The sequence below is a fragment of the Anser cygnoides genome, chromosome 1 (assembly GCF_040182565.1).
Source record: "Anser cygnoides isolate HZ-2024a breed goose chromosome 1, Taihu_goose_T2T_genome, whole genome shotgun sequence".
In the NCBI taxonomy this organism is placed as follows: domain Eukaryota; kingdom Metazoa; phylum Chordata; class Aves; order Anseriformes; family Anatidae; genus Anser; species Anser cygnoides.
Genome location: NC_089873.1, coordinates 87,016,138 through 87,034,711, shown reverse-complemented (window position 1 = coordinate 87,034,711; position 18,574 = coordinate 87,016,138). Strand labels below are relative to the sequence as shown.

At 37.0% G+C, this 18,574-nt stretch overlaps 1 protein-coding gene and 1 long non-coding RNA gene across 6 annotated transcripts in view; one reads left to right on the top strand and one right to left on the bottom strand.

Annotated features, from left to right (window-relative positions):
• HTR1F (5-hydroxytryptamine receptor 1F) overlaps positions 1-18,574 on the bottom strand; it is a 116,303-nt gene that overhangs the window by 55,907 nt on the left and 41,822 nt on the right. For both annotated transcript variants that reach the window (XM_013187678.3, XM_013187686.3), the window contains exon 2: positions 7,458-7,572. The gene's annotated coding sequence lies outside the window, so the exon portion shown is untranslated. The remainder of the gene's footprint in view (positions 1-7,457; positions 7,573-18,574) is intronic.
• The window catches only part of LOC106040061 (uncharacterized), a 38,592-nt gene continuing 37,790 nt past the window's right edge, over positions 17,773-18,574 (top strand). For 3 of the 4 annotated variants that reach the window (XR_010833264.1, XR_010833265.1, XR_010833262.1), the window contains exon 1: positions 17,774-18,391. This is a non-coding gene — a long non-coding RNA (uncharacterized lncRNA). Of the gene's footprint in view, positions 18,392-18,574 lie in introns of all 4 variants that reach the window. The other variant, XR_010833260.1, reaches the window with a different exon arrangement.

Below are 18,574 nucleotides of genomic sequence, written 5' to 3'. Positions count from 1 at the left end.
TGACAGTCAGCAACTTAGCTTAGCATTTAAGTTGAGTTCAAGGTACAAGTCCCTATTAAACTTGATAAGGACTTAATAATAACAATAATAATAATAAACTTAATAGGGACTTAATAATAACACAGGTGAAATATCTAAGACATCAAGGAATACGTTTCCCATATTTTGCAGATCAGAAAACTAACTTGCTTGAAATAGTTATGGCTATGTTTTATGCTTCTGATAGGCTGTGCACCTTTGTGTTAGTGACTGCAATCCAGATACCAGAATTGGCGTAAGCAGCAAAGCACCAAAACCCCAAACACAAGCTCTTACAAGCCCTCCTATTCTGGAGATTGCAAACAAAATGTAGAGAGCATGGGGTTCCTTCAAATGCATGCAAAGTTTTTCCCCCCACCCTTCATCTTTTCTGTGTGTCCCCCAAATCATTGGTAAATCTATCGTTGCAACTGGAAAAATCCTTTGGAACTACTGGGATGGAAAGACAAGGGAAAGCTGGAAAGTCTGTAAAATGGGTATCACCCTGGTGGTTTGAAGTGAGGCAAAAAAGAGAAGTCACTCAGATAAAGATAAGGATTTTTCATGTGCAGTTTTAGTCACAGTTATGATAGCAGCAACTACTGAAGTTTTCTGTTACTGTGGTTTAATGTATAGTCAAGCTAAGACCATAGCTTGCTGTTAGCAGTGCACTGTGCTGGCCCATCTGCTCTTCAGACTGAAATGTGGTTGTTCTTAGTAAATGTGATGGTCATCCTCTTTTCAAAGGCCTTGAAGCCACACTACATAACCAACTTCGTGTCATTACATATGACAAAAGTACTCCTGGGTACAGGAAGATATGCATTGTATGTATAAGATAAAATAGTTGTTTCCTGAAATATTTTTAGGGATGCAAGTTTACAACTTAAGGTGCATTAAGATGGAAGACAGATGTAAATTATTAAATCACTACAAAAGTGGATTTTAATTGTCTGACATAACTGAACAAGTTTCTGAAGGGCTTTAAGCTGTTAAAATTTTGTCAAGCTAAGCAGTACCACAATTATTTTCAAAAATAATTTTCCAAAGCATTTTTTCCTATTATTTTTCCTATTTATACTGAAAGCTCTTTAGTGAAAGGACCATTTATTACTGTATGTTTTTTCAGTACAAGATGGGTATCTAGGCACTATTACAATAACACTATTAAGAACAAATAACCACTCCAGGATAATTCTATACAGTGTAGTGGATAGACCTTTGTATTCATGCTCTTGTACCTCAGATATAGTCATGACTTAGGCAGTACAGCAATTCATTAAGCCACTGGTTAGAATCACTGAGTTACACTGAATAAAATCCCAACTTTGAATGCTTATCTGCTGAGCCTTTCAAAAGAAAATCTGCTGAGCTTTGCTGTACTAACCCTTTCTACAATAACAGACTTTATTTTAATTCAACTAGACATATTTAGGTGATGACACTACTGTGTTCAAAGCAGGACACAGATTTATCAAATATATAGTGATTAAAATTACTTTCAGAAACACATCTTAAAACTGCGGACAATTTCCCCCCATTTATTTATAAAAGTACTTATTTTACCAAAATATCAATAACCTTTCTTCCATTAGCTCAAGCGTAATTGACCCTATTCATTTCTAGCTAAAATTGTCCTCCCTGGAGTCCACTGACTGAAACAGAATTACGATTCATATGGATTCAGCTGATATAATCTACTTCAGCTATAACCTAAAGAAGTAACATAATTCTTGCAATACATGATAATAGAAGCAATTGGCAAAGGTCAGCTTTTCAGATATCTTGTAAAAATGTAATTAAGTTTAATCTTCTGATAGTTCTTCTGCCTCAGTGTCTGTACCAAACTTGGGGATTTTCTAATTGAAGTGTAACATCTATGTGACTTTGTTAACTTCAAATTAGAAGGTTCCAGTATAATTAAAATAACCTCAAAGTCAAATTTAACATGTAGGAATTGTGCTAAAACTCTTTGAATGAACTCTATTGTGTGATAGTAAAACAAATTTTAAATTATCAGTTCTCCTGAATAATATTTGCCCTTCCCCCCCCTCCCCCAAACAAAAACACTGACCTGTTCAGGCTGTTATTTTACATTAATGGGGGCAAAGGATATGCCAAAATGAGGCCTTTCTGTACATAACTCCTATCTGCATTTCAGTTTTCCATTTCTAAATCCTAACTTTTGTTAGGATGACTCTGTTAAGCTCACATCACTTTGATAAATCACATGATAACTCCTTGTAAAGCTGTCAAAAAACGAGATCAGTGTATATCAAAAAAAAAAGTGCAGATGCAGAGGTCAGAGAAGAAGCTAGCTGGCAAGAAAGTTGAAATGAATTCTAGTGTAATACTGAAGAAAAATATATGCATACCAGCATTGTTGCTGTCTACAGACTCCAAAAATTGTTTTAGTTGAGCTATCTACAATTAGAGAAATGATAACATTTACATGATGACTTACTGTATGAGCATCTCTTTAGTTACCTTTCAGTTTGACAGACTGCTATAAAACAAAAAGATGTCCAGCAAGGAAGTGTGCAGAGACAAAATTGGCACAAGCTGCATATCAGATATGAATCAGTTATACAGTGAGATGATAACCTTACGCCTCTGTTTTACTGGAGGTGCTTGTATTTGCTAACAGGGAAGTGAAGTATTTCACGACCTTGAGGCAGCAGAGCATACTTTCTTCCTTTATGTGGGTAGCAATATGTGAGTGTGATAGACTGGCACTTAAAATCTGCATTATATTGCCATTTGGAAAGGATAAGGGATCAGAGAGATGTCTTGCATATTTTAGAAGATTCTGTGAGCCCAAATGACTTTCTGACTTCATAAGTATTCAGGATGCGCTACTATGGATCCCAGCCTTAGAGCCATCTCTGTAACCTCTGTGACATTGCAAAGGTCACTGGATTGAGGTGTCTGCTGGGAGCCTGTGTAGTAAAGAACATGCCAGCTCTGAATAGCTAAGGGTTAAGCATCATGGAGCACCACAGGTGTTAAACTCCATGAGATATCCTCAGCTGAGGTACAGATGAACTTGTATCATGTCTGTATGTTGTCCAGCAAAAGCCTCCAGGATGCTCTAACCACTATTAAGTAAAGTTCAGGGTTTTCAGTAAATTAGTTAGTTGCATTATTTTCAGCTGAGAGAAAACAAACAAACAAACAAACAATGACAACAACAACAACAGAACACAAACAACAACAACAAAAAACAACCTACAAAGCACACACCTGTAAGATTCAAAACTAAAGGTAAAACAAAATATGACAGCTTATTGTTGAATGTGTATGTCCTAGCGAAGAGCTTATTTAGCATGTGTTCTTATGGACCATTCGGTCTAGGTAATAATGAACACCTCATAAGATCCCAAATAATAATAATAGTTAAAAAAATGCAGTATATTCAAAGACAAATAGATTGTGAATATTTACGTGGTTAACAAAAGAGGAAGTGGCATAACATAAGCCTACCTGATATTGAAAGATGTTAGTGCTTAATGCGTTGAAGAACAGATTCAGGAATAGTCAGTCTTTTTGGAATACTTCTGCTGTAATGTGTTCAAGAGACAGAGACTTCACCAGCTAACTGCTATGTGTAGAGCTAGCTTCAGTTTTGACCTTATTGAGGTATAAGAAATGTATACAAATATGCTAGTCTACAAATACGCTAGTAATTAGAATGATAAATGCTGGTAAGTGCCTTTCTCATTCTTGCCTAAAATTTACTCAAAGTCTTATAACAAAATATACAGCTGAGTACCTTTCTGGTTGCATTTTGTTTTGTATCTACTGCCAAAACAGTGCATCTTTCAGATAAGATTTTCATGTGTTACTTTTAATAATAATGTTTAAAATTAAAAGACTGCTTTCATCACAATAATGAAGCAGGATAGCCAAGAAAATAGATATGTGTCTTAGCACTGAAATTCATTAAAATAAGAAGAATCCATGAAACAATGATGATAATGAGAAACATTTGAGTCTCAGAGTGGACAATATGGAAAACAGAGATTGCTTTTATGGCTAGCTGCATGGGGAGTCTGTCTTACTCTTTTTCAGATCTTTCTCTCTCCCTTCCCCCCTATCCCCTCTCCGCACTCCCTTTTTTATATCTAAAGAATAAAAGAAAATTATGGCAACTCAGTTACTTTTTCACTGCCATAGACATACAGGTTTTTAGTAGTGCAAAAGCAAGGTCTGGTGGCGGTATAAGGAATAATACTTTATTTTGCTTATGTAGAGATTAGTATTAATGATTACCTTTATTCCAGTGCTAAGAAACAAATAATTATTTAGTAATGACTAACACCACAACCTAAAGAAGGCAATTTGTTGTAATCAAGATATTCAGGTTTCTAATGGCCTCTATTTAGTTTTCAGATTGTGTATGTGTTATTTGTATTCATCTTAGAAATAAGTTGTCCTTATAAAACGTGTTTTTAAAAGAAATGTTTGAAGAGGTGCAGTCTTTGTTTTCCTCATTAAAATATTTTTACCTTCTCCAGAATATAATGAATTTGCATAGCAAACACTAATGAGACAAATGCTTGCCTTTCAATTGCATTTCCTTTTCTTGCATTGCTTACATTATTTTTCTTCAGCAAATCAGCCCAGTGTTAAAAAGTGGCACCAATGTGATGTATATGATACTATTATCTAGTATCTATATGATACTAGATTAGATACTAGTATCAATATGATACTTCTCTTCATGTCTGCATGTCTGCGGCACTGTGCTGATTTTCTTGACAGACTGTGGGATGTTAGGAATACAGAGGGTTTGCAGGGGAAGCTGATACACTGCACACATCCAACCAGAGACAAGTTTTATAATTCTGATATCCATCTCCACTGAATTCTGTTGACTATGAAAAGACAAAAGGCTCTGCCTGGGACAGAGTCCTTTTGCTGTTGGAGCACAGATGGTATGAAAGTGCTTTATGCAACACAAACTGTTACAAAACATTTGGTACAGTAAAATGCGTTGTTGATACCTGTCTTCTTTAAGCTGCTAGTCTGTCACTGTCTTTTGCAAACTAGCATACAACCAGCAAGCTCACTTCCATCACAAAAAAAAAAGAAGGGGGAGGGGGGAGGGGAAGTGCCCTGTTTGTTTGTTTATTCTTCCCTTCCATTTTCTCCCACCAGCTAGTTTCTCTCTATAATATCACCTCAGATATTATAGTAGAAACACTGAATAGCCAAAATTTCTATTGTACTAGATATAAAAAAAGATGAATAGTAAGGAAGAAAGTACGTTCTAAAAAAAGGTGGGAGAAAAGGAAAGAGAAGCTTTCAGAGCAAACATTCATCACACCTGGGTCTGCTGAACTTTCTAGGTACAGTATGAAACACCTCCTTTTCCATGCTATAGTCACAGCTGTCCCAAGAGGTTTTAACACCTACAGTTGGTTTAGATGCTGCTAACTTTCATAGCTTAACAGACCAGAGCAAGTGTTTTGCACAGTCTGGTATGCAACTCATAGGCTAAAACTCTGTTAGAGACAAAGAGCATCAACTACCTTGCTGTTTTCCTGACACCTTGATGGTAATTCTGCCTTCTACCTATAATGTTTTTTTCTTGATTTATGATTTGTGTGCTCTTTAGTCCTTGTTTTAAAAGATAAATTAATGAGGTCACAAATAAGAAAAGAATCAGAAAGTAGCATAGAATCATCTAGGTTGGAAAAGACTTCTAAGATCATCAAACCCAACCATCAACCCAGCATGGCCAAGTCTACCACTAAACCATGCTCCTAAGCACCACAGCTACACATCTCTTATTGGTTCATCCACCCTTGAATTTGGCAGTTGGAGCAACTGCTGGCCAAGGGAAAGTCCTGCTTAGAAGTATAAAATCATACGAGTTTGGGAACTTTTTCTTTCTCTGTGCATTCTTCATGGTGGCAGGAAGGGCTTGTAAAGGCTGAAAATGGTCTGTATTGTGGCAAAACTTTCACTAAAATCGGTATGTTTAATTAAGATTACCATGTATCAGTTAGAAGCCTTTCTTATTTTTTGTTAATTTTACAGTTATCCACAGTGACACTTTTTCAATTGTTCTATTATTATAAGCACAGCAACTTTCTTTGCCTCTCTTGCTGTGAATAATAAATTTGAAGAGCACCTTGACTAATCTTTCATATACCCAGGCCATAGACAAAGCCCTGAGATGTCAGGACTTTGAACTTCTGTAGATAGAAGTGAGGGTAAGGAGTGCCAAACATCTGAAAATGTCAGGCTTGTCTGTAGCATTTGTTTCTTCTTCTATCAAAAAAGTAATGAGAGAAAATATCCTGAGAAGGATTTCTTAGAATGTCGAATAGTGGTGCATTTCTTTATTCCCTCTGAGAATATGCAGTTTTCAGGTACACTTATGAGTGATCACACTTAATATGCATTTGTTCACAATTGACTGCTGAAGATTTTAATTTGTCTCTTCCTTTACTATCCAGACATATCAATATTAAGTGCCAGTATTGTCTCCTGGCACAGTTGCAGGAAGTTTTACCCTTCTGTTTTTAAATGCTGTTGTATGTAAGCCAATTTAAGGTGTTTTGTGAAGTGGTATAATTAAGCTATTGCATTTTAACTGTTAGGGAAAACAAGGATTTGGGGATTTCATCATTGTTGTTAAGAAGCTACATTTATGTATTATGGGAAAGGTCACTTTGAAAAACTGCACATGGCAAAAACAAAAACAAGTATGCAGTGGCATGAAATGACCACTGGCCAACACAAAAGTGAGAAAAATTTCACAACACATCTTTGTGATGAGCTACCATCAAAAGATTTTAGGGTTCAGCTAGGCAAAGACATCTTTAGTTAAGCAAAATAATGAGTGCTGCTGTGCTTTTCATATTCATAATGTCCTACAAAAGTTAAGCTTTTAAAATACATCTGTGAAGTGAAGAGTTATACTACTATCATTTATTTTTTTTCCTTCAGTTGAATATTTAAATGCCCAAGGTTGCAGAGAAGGTTGGTCAGATCTAGGACTGCAGACTGCAAGCTTCTTCTGCAGTGCCTGAACTCAGACTGCACTGGATGCCCTTCACTTATTTATAGTCCTACCTCCATTGGCCACCACCTTCCTTTTCTCAAACTGATTGTCCTTTTTGACTTCTCCCTGTCAGGTCTACAGCTTTCTGTTGCACCGATTGTACTGATGTTGACCAGTTAAGACTGACATAAGGCAGTATGTCAACCCTTACCTGGCAACATTTACCTCTTCAGACCCCTTTCTCTCCTGCATTATCTTACAGAAAGATCAATCTCAGAGCTCAGCAAAACTCTCTGTTGAACATGCTTTGCAGAACCTCGATGGAAGATCCAATTAAATGAATTTGATCACCCTTAAATTAGGTATAGCCCTCATGAGAGGGCCCCCATAGAGCCTCTACATATGAGGGTAGAAAGTGACTCACCATTTCCAATGTTTGCATTAGCCTTGGTAAGACAGCCTCTATGCCAGGAGGCCCGGGGGGTAGAGTGGAAGTAGGAATTGCATCACCCTTAGCAATACTGGATACTGCCAAATACCTGTGAGAAAGCAAAATGTCATAAATATAGACTCCATAAGTGACAGTGAGAGAGCTCTCTACTTGAGGAAGAAAACCATCTTTCAGAAGTGTTAAACTGTAATTTGCAGGATTTCTTCAACTAACTGGTGATGATTCTTTAAAAGCTTAGAGGTTAGTGTCAGGAAAACCCCACAGAGTTCATACAGCAACATAGCTGGTAATATCTGAAATTCTTTATAACAAGCTAATGACTAGTAAAAACCTTGTAGGATTTGTTACTCCAGAAATCGGCTCCAGTAGAGGAGCTCAAGAAATTGAAGAAAACTGATTTAGTTTTAGTTAAGAGGCTGGTTTACTTGTGAATATAAGGTATTTAAAAAGCTAATGTACTTAAAATGGAGCGGATATCAAAGGCAGTTTTTATTTCAAATTAGAGGACCAGTCAATGAGACAAAAGAGCAAAATAAAAGGCAAAAAAAAAAGGAAAGATCATTGATTTGCTGGAAAAAAATAAAGAATGAAACTAGTAATTTTTCAGACATTATCAAATAATACGGTAATTTATCTGTAATATAATTCTACTAACGTTTGACCATGACTTGGTACTAGATGATTTTCCACAGCACAAAGCTCTCTGGGGCAGGTTATGAGGATGGTTACAGTCCTGTTTGTTGTACTATCTACATGACATTATGGTCTAGGCAATGGCATTGGTTCTTGAGGTTGTCAGTGCAACTTTGGGAAATATGGGTTTCATTATTGCTAAAGGACAGGCAGTGGCCTCATGACATGAGGGGAAATTCCCAACAAATTGTGAAATATAACGTCAGTCTAGTATGTGTTCAAATATCATGGAAAAGTAAAAGCTATTTGATCTTTTTTTTTTTTTTTTTTTTTCATCTATGCTACTGGTAGATGCAAGACTTACATTTTTCAAAAATTATTCTCCTTCTCGGTATAGAGCATTAACCTTCAAAGTGTAACTTATTGGCTGTAATAATAGAGTTTAATTACTAAAATGAGTGCCTGTGCTTTCTCCTTTTCTCTCACTCTTAGCATACAGATTTCTCTATCTCTAAGCAAGGCCAGGAAGTTGAGAAGGTGGAGTGGCCAGTATAAGCTACTATGGGAAGAAGAGTGCTCAAGTGCAGTGCTAAAGAGAGTAATGATGTACTTGACTGTTTCTCATTAAACATCCAACAGATGATCAGAAACAACTGATCAGGGCAGAGGCAAAGTAGTCCTCCTGCCTGTTTTTGCTTGCAAGTTGTTAGTGTAAGCATTGTCTGAATCCTTTTTCCTTCAACCCATTGCATTGGATATGGCAAAACTACATTCTGTATACGAATGTAAAAGTCTACTAGAGCTGGGATAATCTTAGGGATATCTTATAATACTCAAAAGGGTTTCTGTCTTTCAGATACTGTCCTAAGAAGTAGGAGTGGAAGATGGCTTCTAGTTCCTGTTTGAGACCTTACATTGCAGGGTTTCATTCCAAGTTAAGAAATCATAGTAGATGATCACAGAAAGTAGAGATTGCACTTAGACACCTTGGAGATTGTTTGTTTGTTTGTTTTCCTAGAGAAATAGAAGGCTCTGTTCTTTGCCAAACTCTAGGGGTTTTTGTACCAGCCTTCCCTCTGCAGTCTGTCCTTTCCCCAGCCTCCTTTCCTTCCAGCTTCTGCATCCTCATATTTTCATTGTCCTTCTTTCAACTTTTTTTGCAGCTAGCTAGCTCTTTGCACTCAAACCATTCCCAAAATTGCTCCCCTTTTCTCTCCTGAACCTGTAATGCAAAAAGCAATATTTTAAAAAATGTGTGCACTTAGTAGTTGAGAATTTCACAGCTGGCCCACCACCCACTGGACATAATTCTGGCCCAAATGAGGAATGAGTGTCTTCTGAAGGGAACCTTGAAGCCACATGTGTCTGCTTCAAATCAGTATTTGCACCTTGTTATCTAGACATTCCTGGGAAGGCAGAGCTACAGGCTGTCTACCAGGTCTTTCTAAAGACCTTTTCTGTAGGAGGGAGGAGGAGGTGGATGTGGGAATCCTTGTTGGTGATAGAGTAATATGAATGTAGCTGTTTTGTCTTCCATCATTTTGGCTTAATTAAAATGTTAAGTACCCTGGGATAAGGACCTAGAGGTTCAGCACGTATACTGAACTCATAGGAAAATCCTACCTAGCCAGCAGGTATAGTCTATATGGGATTATGATTTCTTTTATCTTTCTAAGAACAGCTGAAAAAATAAGTTATGTTCAATCAGTAACTTAGGCTATCTTTGGAATAGTGATTCCTATAAACCGATAATGGAGAGGAAGACATTACAGAATTGCATAAATTGGGACTTCTGAAGCCATTGATAAGTAGTTTACAACCAGAGTAAAAAAAAATTTTTTTGGTAGCAGAACATCCTCATGCACAGGGAAAAAATAGGAAATTGCCCCAAATTGTATGAATTAACTGTTTCATGTAATAAACAGGTCCCAAGCTTTTAACAGATGAGCGGGGTTGTCTTGTACATACCAGGACTTAATATTTCTAAACATAAACCTCTATTTTACCCAATATAAAAACATTTCACATCTGCTCAAAATGCCAATGATCTCAATTTATGCATAACAGCAACTGCCTTTAAGGAGGTGGTTCCTGCAACAGAAGTAATTCTGGACCTGACTCCATCTCTGAAGCATATTCATTACTTCCATTGCTTTTCAAGCCTCACAGTTCTTTTGCTTCAGGTCTGAATGTTTATTACCTCTTGTTGAAATCTGCCTGTAACCAAAAAGCAGAGCTATCAATTCCAACGCTTTTGTCCTAGTAATGGCATCGATATTGTGAGGGCTTTGATCTTGTGAAAAACAATGGAAAAAGTCCTGTGAAATGCGTGGATCTTTTCTTATTCTGTGGAGGATGCTAAATCAGACTTTTTAAATAGTATCTTGTGCTAAGATAATTATTGGAAAAAATCAGCTTTACATGAATTTAACAGCTGTTTTAAAAGAGCTCAACTGGCAGCACCATTTGCTATAGTACAGAAGAACTAGGTTCAAATACCGAAAATGACAGCCTTAGTGCAAAGGCAAACAGAAATCAATCTGTGATCTTGAGCTGTTTGTTTTCCCTGTATAAAAGGGGCAAGGACTTAGAAGTAGATAATATGTCCCAGAATGGCTTGATGTCCTTAGCTGGATGGGAACTATTTTACTCCAAATTTACAGTGACTGCATTGGATACGCCAGAAAATGATGGATCAGTACAGTTGTACAAATCCCAGACACAGAAGTATAGCTTTTCAAAAACAACTTACAAAGCAGCCTTCCAGGAGAAGAAAAAGTCCACAGTAATGACAGCACACTGACAGTACAATAAAGAGGAATTTTTTATTCTAACTGCAGGGGTTGACAGTGACCAGAAGGCAAATGCATAAAATAGGAAAGAAGAGCCTATGTTCAAATGTCATAAACTCCCTGCCTCAACTGAAAGAAAAATAAATATTCTCAAAATGTGTTTACTTTGTATAGGTATAATAATAATAAAACAATAATTTATCTGACCACAGTAAGTATTTCTGAGCTTGAAGCTGAGGATCTAGTGCTACATGACATTATCTGTGTATAAATAAATCCCTTTCAAATGTTAATTGCCATAAAAATAAATGAAACCTTTGACATCTGGTGATGAGGAAGACTGCAGAAAAAATGAAAATGACCAGTGAGTGAAGGGTTAAGTGGGTAGATGGTCATCTTTGTGAGCAATTTTTGTTGACAGTTTTTAGGCTACCATTCAACTGTAGAAACAAAGCTGATTATTATCATTAATTCTTTTATTACTGAAAAAGAATGATAGCAACTCCCAGGGATGACTATTTCTATATGAAATGAGATTTGCAGGCATACATTGCATCCTCAAAGAAGATCTCAATCTAATCTCAATATTTATTGAGATATTCGAATCTCAATATTTAGTTCTAAACAAACCTTCCTTCAAAATTTTTATTTATTATTATTATTATTTTTTCCAGTTCTTCCTGTTACGTTATCAAATGCTTATGTTAGAAAGAAGGATTTTTGTCTGCAGTTTTTCTTCCCCTGATATTTCCCATGTGAAGCCACAATCCTCAAATGATTTGTATAAAGAGGATTAGAACATGTCATCACTAATTGCAGATGAGGATTTAAAGCAGGGATGGGCAGGAGAAGCAGAAAGATAAGGTTGCCCCACCTGTCTTTATTTGTATGGCATGAATGCTTTCCTTCTACCTCTGCTGCTCCAGAAAGTTAGCCTGGCTTCCACATCTGTCGCTATCTTATGGCAAAAGAAAATAGATCTTTGTTGAACATACTGAAAAACTAACTTTTCTATTGAACATCATTCCCAAAGATCCATTTCTGCCATGAGGCCTACACAGAATTAGTTGGTTCATGAAACCACAAGAGAAGGAGAATATATAAATAGATAGGAATAATTTCTGACCTAAAAAAAAGCTAGGTTGCAATTGTGGAATTATATTTTCCTGCTCCACCATTTTTTTTTTGTTTCTGTCACTTTGCAGTACTGTTGTTGATCTTTACATATTCCATAGGAGTACATCCTGTGAGTATGGAAATAGTAATGGTAATAAGTGCAAGACCCAATCATCTGCAAATATTACTGTTACTTAATGTCAACAACGGGTAGTAATTTAATTAATATATTTAAAGAATTACATAAATAGCAATAGAACAAAATTATGTCAGCTTGCATTTCCCTTTGTTTTGCTTCAAGACAAATCAATTATGAAACACAAATCAGAGTAATAGATACACACTTAAAACAATTTTGGGTCCCAGACGTTAATTAACCATGACTGAGAGAACTTTCTCTCATAAAGATAAATGTTATATAATAAAGAACCTAAAAGCTCACATGTGAAGCCATGGACTACTTGGAAGGACACTTTGTATCTTTTTATTAGCCCTAACGTTCCTTGATGGGTTGAAGTCTAAGGAGGTAAGGCAAAATAAACAAGACCAAGTAGTCAGAATTGCTTTGCTGTTCTCTGAATGGATCATTCCTCAGTAAACTGCATATGCGGAGGAAAGAAGTTAATGCCCTTTCATTTTCTTTAAAAAGGAATTTTTTCTTTCAAAGCCTGCTTTCTTCAGGCCTTGCAATGAGACAAAAAAGTGACTCAGCAGTTTCAAAATATGGCAGGACTGTGCCAGAGGGAATTTAATTATCTTCAGACATCTAATGAAAAACACAGATTTTTGTCACAATTTTCAGGACTTGTCTGTCAAACCTTGGCAAATCAGGAAACTGGAAAGGACTATTTCTTGATTAAGGCTGAAGAAGAGCTTGAAGTTCATTTTAAAGGAGAAAGGATTTGGTTGTTGTTTTGTTTCAATTTCTACCTTAATTACTAAAGATAAGGAAAAAAAAAAGAGTAAAACAACCTCCTTGTCTAACCTATCAACAAAATTATAGCCAAAGTTTTACTTCTCTCTGTTCCTCCTATCCTATACCATATTTTGACCTTTTTGAGTGAAGAATTTTTTTTTTTTTTTGGAAAGCAACCCATGATTTTAATTAAGGAAAGAATTAAATGCTTTGTTCTCAAAATGAAAGGAAAATAAAGTCTCAGTTGTATTAAGCAGAGTTGTTGATGTAACATTTTGGTTCTTGATCATCTGAACTCATGATAAACACTAGTATCTCTCTGTGAAAGCAATGTTACTAAAATGACTTAGATTCTTTTGGTCACTTACTCAGAGTACTTCCAGTGAGAAAGGCACTGAATAGTGGACAAGAAACAATTCATGAGGACAGTGCCTAGTATTTTAAAATGTATATGCTATTTCTTGACTAGTATAAGAGGTATGATAAGTGTGCTGTCTCTCTTTGTGCTGACAGAGCAATATCTTACATAGCAGAAGTGCATACCTTTTTAGCAGGCAGCATTTGAGTCCTATGTACTAATCTTTTACCAAAGTGGTCGTATAGCTCAACCTTTCCTGGAATGGTGCCTCTATTTTAATGTATAGCTGTTGGTGATGCTGGGCTTAGAGAAAGTTCTTGGAAAAAATAAAGCCTTGCTGCTAACTTTGTCTCCCAGTGAGTTGCGAAGCCACTGATAATGACTCTGCTGTTGGTTAATCTGTGCTAACAAAGTTTGGGGTATTGAACAACACAGTGGCTTTCCAAAGCCTACTCGGATTCTTTACCTGCTTTCTTTCCAGTACAGTTGCTGCTGTCCAAATAGTCTTTGTGGAAAATTTCCTGTGTGGGGGCATAGAAATAGCAGTGGAGCCTGCTGAAGGTAGTATTTTTCTTCTGTAGAAGGCAAGTACATACCCTGTTGACCTAGCATAAAAGGTCATGGGAAGCATTTCTATTACCTTTCATTGACTTGGATAGCTTTCTTTATGAGTATTTTTTGAAGACAAATGGCTTTGGCCAGCCTAAGCATGGAATATTTCCATCTTTCTTTGATCTGTTTTTCTGCACTGTTGGGTTGGCGTTGGAGCAAATGTAGAGAGCTGCTGCCAGGGAGGAGTACTTGAGCAGAATGCGACCAGCGCGGAAACTCTCCCTCAGCCAAAACAATATCTCACCAGAGTTTCCTCAAAGTTGTGAGAACGTACCAGAAGGATACATCACGACAACTCATATGGATTAACACAAAATGCATATCTGTAAGTGCAATTATTTCTGTGAAAGAAAGATAAGATATGATTTGGGTAATTTAATGATGTCAGTCTCTACTCTATTTTCAAAATTGACTGGTGTTTGTAGGGTCCCGATGAATACAGCTCAAAGTATGCCATTTTCAGAGGTACCATCTCTCCTTTCAAAACCAGATCTATTTAATGGTGGTGTGCAGCCAAAGAATTCCTCTCCATTCTGCAAAATTATATTTCATTGCAGCAATTTGAAGTCATACCCAAAAGCTGCAGCAGTTTAGAAAAATTAGCCAGCCTGTCTGAGCTTAAATCTCAAGCCTAAACTTTTTATATGCAGTGATAAATCACTTGTTAACTTTCTACACAAAGGGTGTTTGTTGATGCATTTGAGAACATTATAGAGATGTTTGTAATTATATAAGGATAAAGTAGAAATTCTTTTATGAATAAATTATTTTTAGTGCTATTTAAGTTGGAGAATTTTGAAAAGTGTGCATTGGTTATATTTGCTCTCTCGAAAAGAGAGTGAAGTGAGAAATATCTAGCTTTCTTTTATGTTGAGGAGGCAAAATGTATCAGGTAGATTACAGATTTAGGTAAAGATGCCTGGATTTTATCTGAATTAAAATATTTTCAGGGACAAGCTTTCCAAGGTCTTTCACCTAATCATGTACTAAATCACATTCTTCTATTCAGTAAAACTGCCTATGCTTCACAGGATGGTTTAGTTTAAAAAATGAAGTCTTAGAGCTCAAAAACCAAGTAATTCATTTTCTAGTGCCAAGTACATAAAATGCCCTCCTCTTCCTTATCCTTCTCCAGTTTAGGGAGGCCAGCTTAGCATTCTGCCTGTTTTTGATTAGAGATGAAGCACAAATCTGAACTGGCATGGTTATTCCAGTTTAAGTTACAGACCGTTGCTGCTATTATTTCTTCTCAGACACAAACAATTGCCCATTCAACTTCCAACTACAGGCTACAAATTCTTGATGGTTAACCATTTACTATGAGTAAAAACTGCCTTGTTTCTCCTTTTCTCCATGGGCCACCTCACCTCTGACAGCTGAGACAACTGCACTATCTGCTATCCATTCTCTGTGGAAAGACTTGAAGTTTTCCTATGCTCTCTTTTACTATGGACCAGAAACTGAGTACTTTTTTTAATGTTAAGGATGGCCAATTGCACCTCATCTGGTTTCTCTTTGCTTAAATAAATTCACACATACGTACTCCTCAGATCAGCCAGAGATCAGTGTGTCTAAAGAAACATTATTTTTTTCCTTGTTAGAGTAGGTGGGGGTACCTATGCACACTTGAGCCTATCTTGGCAAATTCCAAGAAAAAGGTGAATGATAGAGCAACACCTGCTTTTTCTGAAGATTTCCCCCGCTGTAAAGAAGGCTAGATTTACTTCATTTTATTAAAAATTATAGGCTAATATGGAATGGGACTCAACACATAAGCAAGGAATATGTCTATGATAACTGAAAATCTTTGCCCAAGCTAAGCCAACTTTGTTAAAATGTCTCTGTGCCTTAAGTTTCAGGCTTACAGAAAAACACCTTCAGGTTTTTACCTTATGATTGACACTGTTGTGAATATACAGGGAAAAAAATCCAGACTCTCAAGATGTGCAAAGTTCCCTGAGTCTTATGTATCTGAATACTACTCAGCTCCAAACTTCTAGAGTAAAGCTCTGGCACAGCAGCTGGATGCACATCAGCAGATCTTTGTACTGGTAACAAATTCTTGTAGAAGCTGGTGATTCTCCTACTATAGTGTCTAGGCTTGCTGATGTGATTATAGTTGCTGGACTGGGGCCTGTGTCCTCCTTCAGAGAAGAGCAAAATAAAACCCCCAGTGCCTCAACTTTTTCTCTCAGAGCTGTTTAATGTAGAAAAAAATGACTCCACAAAGCTAGCCTGTTGTGAGATAATGAGTTGCTGTCCCCAGTTTGTAATTCCTAAGTTCAGGCTGACGCATTTGCAGCTGAACGTTTTAGGGTAGACTTACCACTTCTCTGGAGCAGATGTATATTACAGAAAAGTTGGGAATTTCAAGATATATCTCACCGATTTACTATATGTAACACATCTGAGAAACTAAGCATCTAACAATAAAGAAAGGGAAGAAAGAGCATTTTTGATCAGCTTACAAGACCTATAAAAGTGCTATCGCCTTATTAGAAACTTTTAGGACCTAAAACTCACCAATTTTAAATATATCTTGAAGAAGTTATACATTATAAATAGTAACAATAGGTCAAACATTTTAAAGGAATTAAGCAAATCTGTTGATATGTTAATGGCAGAATACACAAAATCTGTAACAAAGTGATAAATGTTCTTCAAAGTATACAATTACAATGTTAATAACATTGCATTTTCTGCCATTACTGATGAATTAAACAGGTAAGAAAAAGAGGTCAAAAAAGGACATGAGGATTGAATGAAGTGTCCATTTTCAGTAGATGGGATAAAGACAGGCAAATCTACTATCATCAACTATAATTGATATAGGATTTCTCACTCCTTTACAGCATATGGAAAACAAATCTTTCATTGTCATCAACATCCATTTACATTAAAAATGGTGGGAATGTACAGGTAATTGGAAAATCAGTCTTCAAAATCTGAACATTTGAAAGCGGAAAAAATGCAATTGATTTTAAGTACACAGTGTACATGCAGAGGATTAGCTAAATCAATTTTATACTGAAAATATATAAGTGCCTATAGAGCATATTGTTTGGGGTAAGAGTATATTTTCTTCTATATTTTTATGAAAAATGTATTGCACTCACTCCATCATAATTTTTCCACTGTTGTTTATAGACAATTCAAGAATTTGAAGCCAAGACTGGGTGCTGCAAAATTTCAGATAAAAGCTGTGAGGAAAGAGGGCAATATGCAGACCATCTCACAGTTTCATATTCCCACAGAGAAAAACATCTTTAAGAAAACTGGATGTATAATGAAAAAGCAGAGAAGTGTTTTATCTCATTATTTTCCTCTCTTAAATCTCAGGCTCACACCCTCCTCCTTGGCTCCTGAAGACACAACTGTTTACTTGTCAATCATGAGCAATGCTTCCCTTCCTGGAAAACCTTTTTCCCTACATTTTAAAATAGTTTTAGGAGTTGGAGCATGGTAGTTAATTTAGACTAGAAGAAGTAGGGTCTAAGCAAAGGTCATCTTATCCTGACTGAAGAGTTGAGGACTGACTGCAAGCCTGAGTAAGCAGGAGAAAAATACTAATGGAGCGTTCCACCCCCCCCCCCCCCCCCACCCCTTTTGTGTGTCACATTTCAGGCTATCAGTCTTAGAATAGCAAACTCCCTAAGCAAGAAGCTTTAAACAGGAATGAAACTAGTGTTTGAAGACAGGCCCTGTTGTTTGGAGCCTCTTTTAGTCAACGTGGCACCTGTCAAGACCTGAACACCTGGTTGTGTGTGTTTTCAGAAATGTGTGACGTGATAGTTGCTGTCACCTCCTGTGATGCAGAGGAGGTCTGGCACTAGCCCCAGGGTGTTTTGTTTGAAGACTGGAACTGTTCTGGGACTGCTCCTAGCAGTGCTGTCATTTCCATCTCGGTCAGCATCTGATCTGTTTGTGGGGATTGCAACATGGAGCACACCAGCCAAAGCGTGCCCTTGGCAGCTTATTTGCCTAGGAAGGAGTGAGATGAGCCGAGATCTTTCCCTGCCCTCCTGGGCTTGTTCTTCTTGAGCTACCTCACCAGGGCAAGAGTTAGAACAAAAACAAGAGGGATCCTGCTAGCCCTTAGCTGAAGTGTAACCAGATTTGAGTTTAGCTGAAGCCATTGACTGCTGCTAATACAGGACATAGATGCCATCCTGCATCAGTCAGGGCTGAGCTTAAGGTTAAGGTTTTGGAGATAAGGAACTGCAGAGCAAAATTTGTTGCTGGTTACCAGAATGGCAGTGGTGGGAGGGGGCAAATGGAGGAGGAGCAATCATTCAGAACGTGCTAAGTGGCAAACAGGTGTATTTTCAGTGAGGTCATACTATAGAGCATTACTTTTTTTTGCTGGATTTTCTAGAAGCCTGAAGGGGCAGATTATGCAGGTGCTCTGGTAATAGTGAGTGATTAATTTGGAGCAATCTGATTCCTGCACAAGGAGTTGGAAGGCTTAGGATCTGAACAGGTAGGTTTTTGCAGCACCCTACTAAATCTGTGTGGATGTGACTTATATTGTTATTCACATAGACGATCCTCCTCCACCCCCCAATTAATTTAGAAATGACTAATGGTTTCTAGGAGGCCCCCAGACAAAGACAGGATTAGGGCTGTCTCTGTAACGGCTGTCTGAGATGATAGGAAGAAAAAG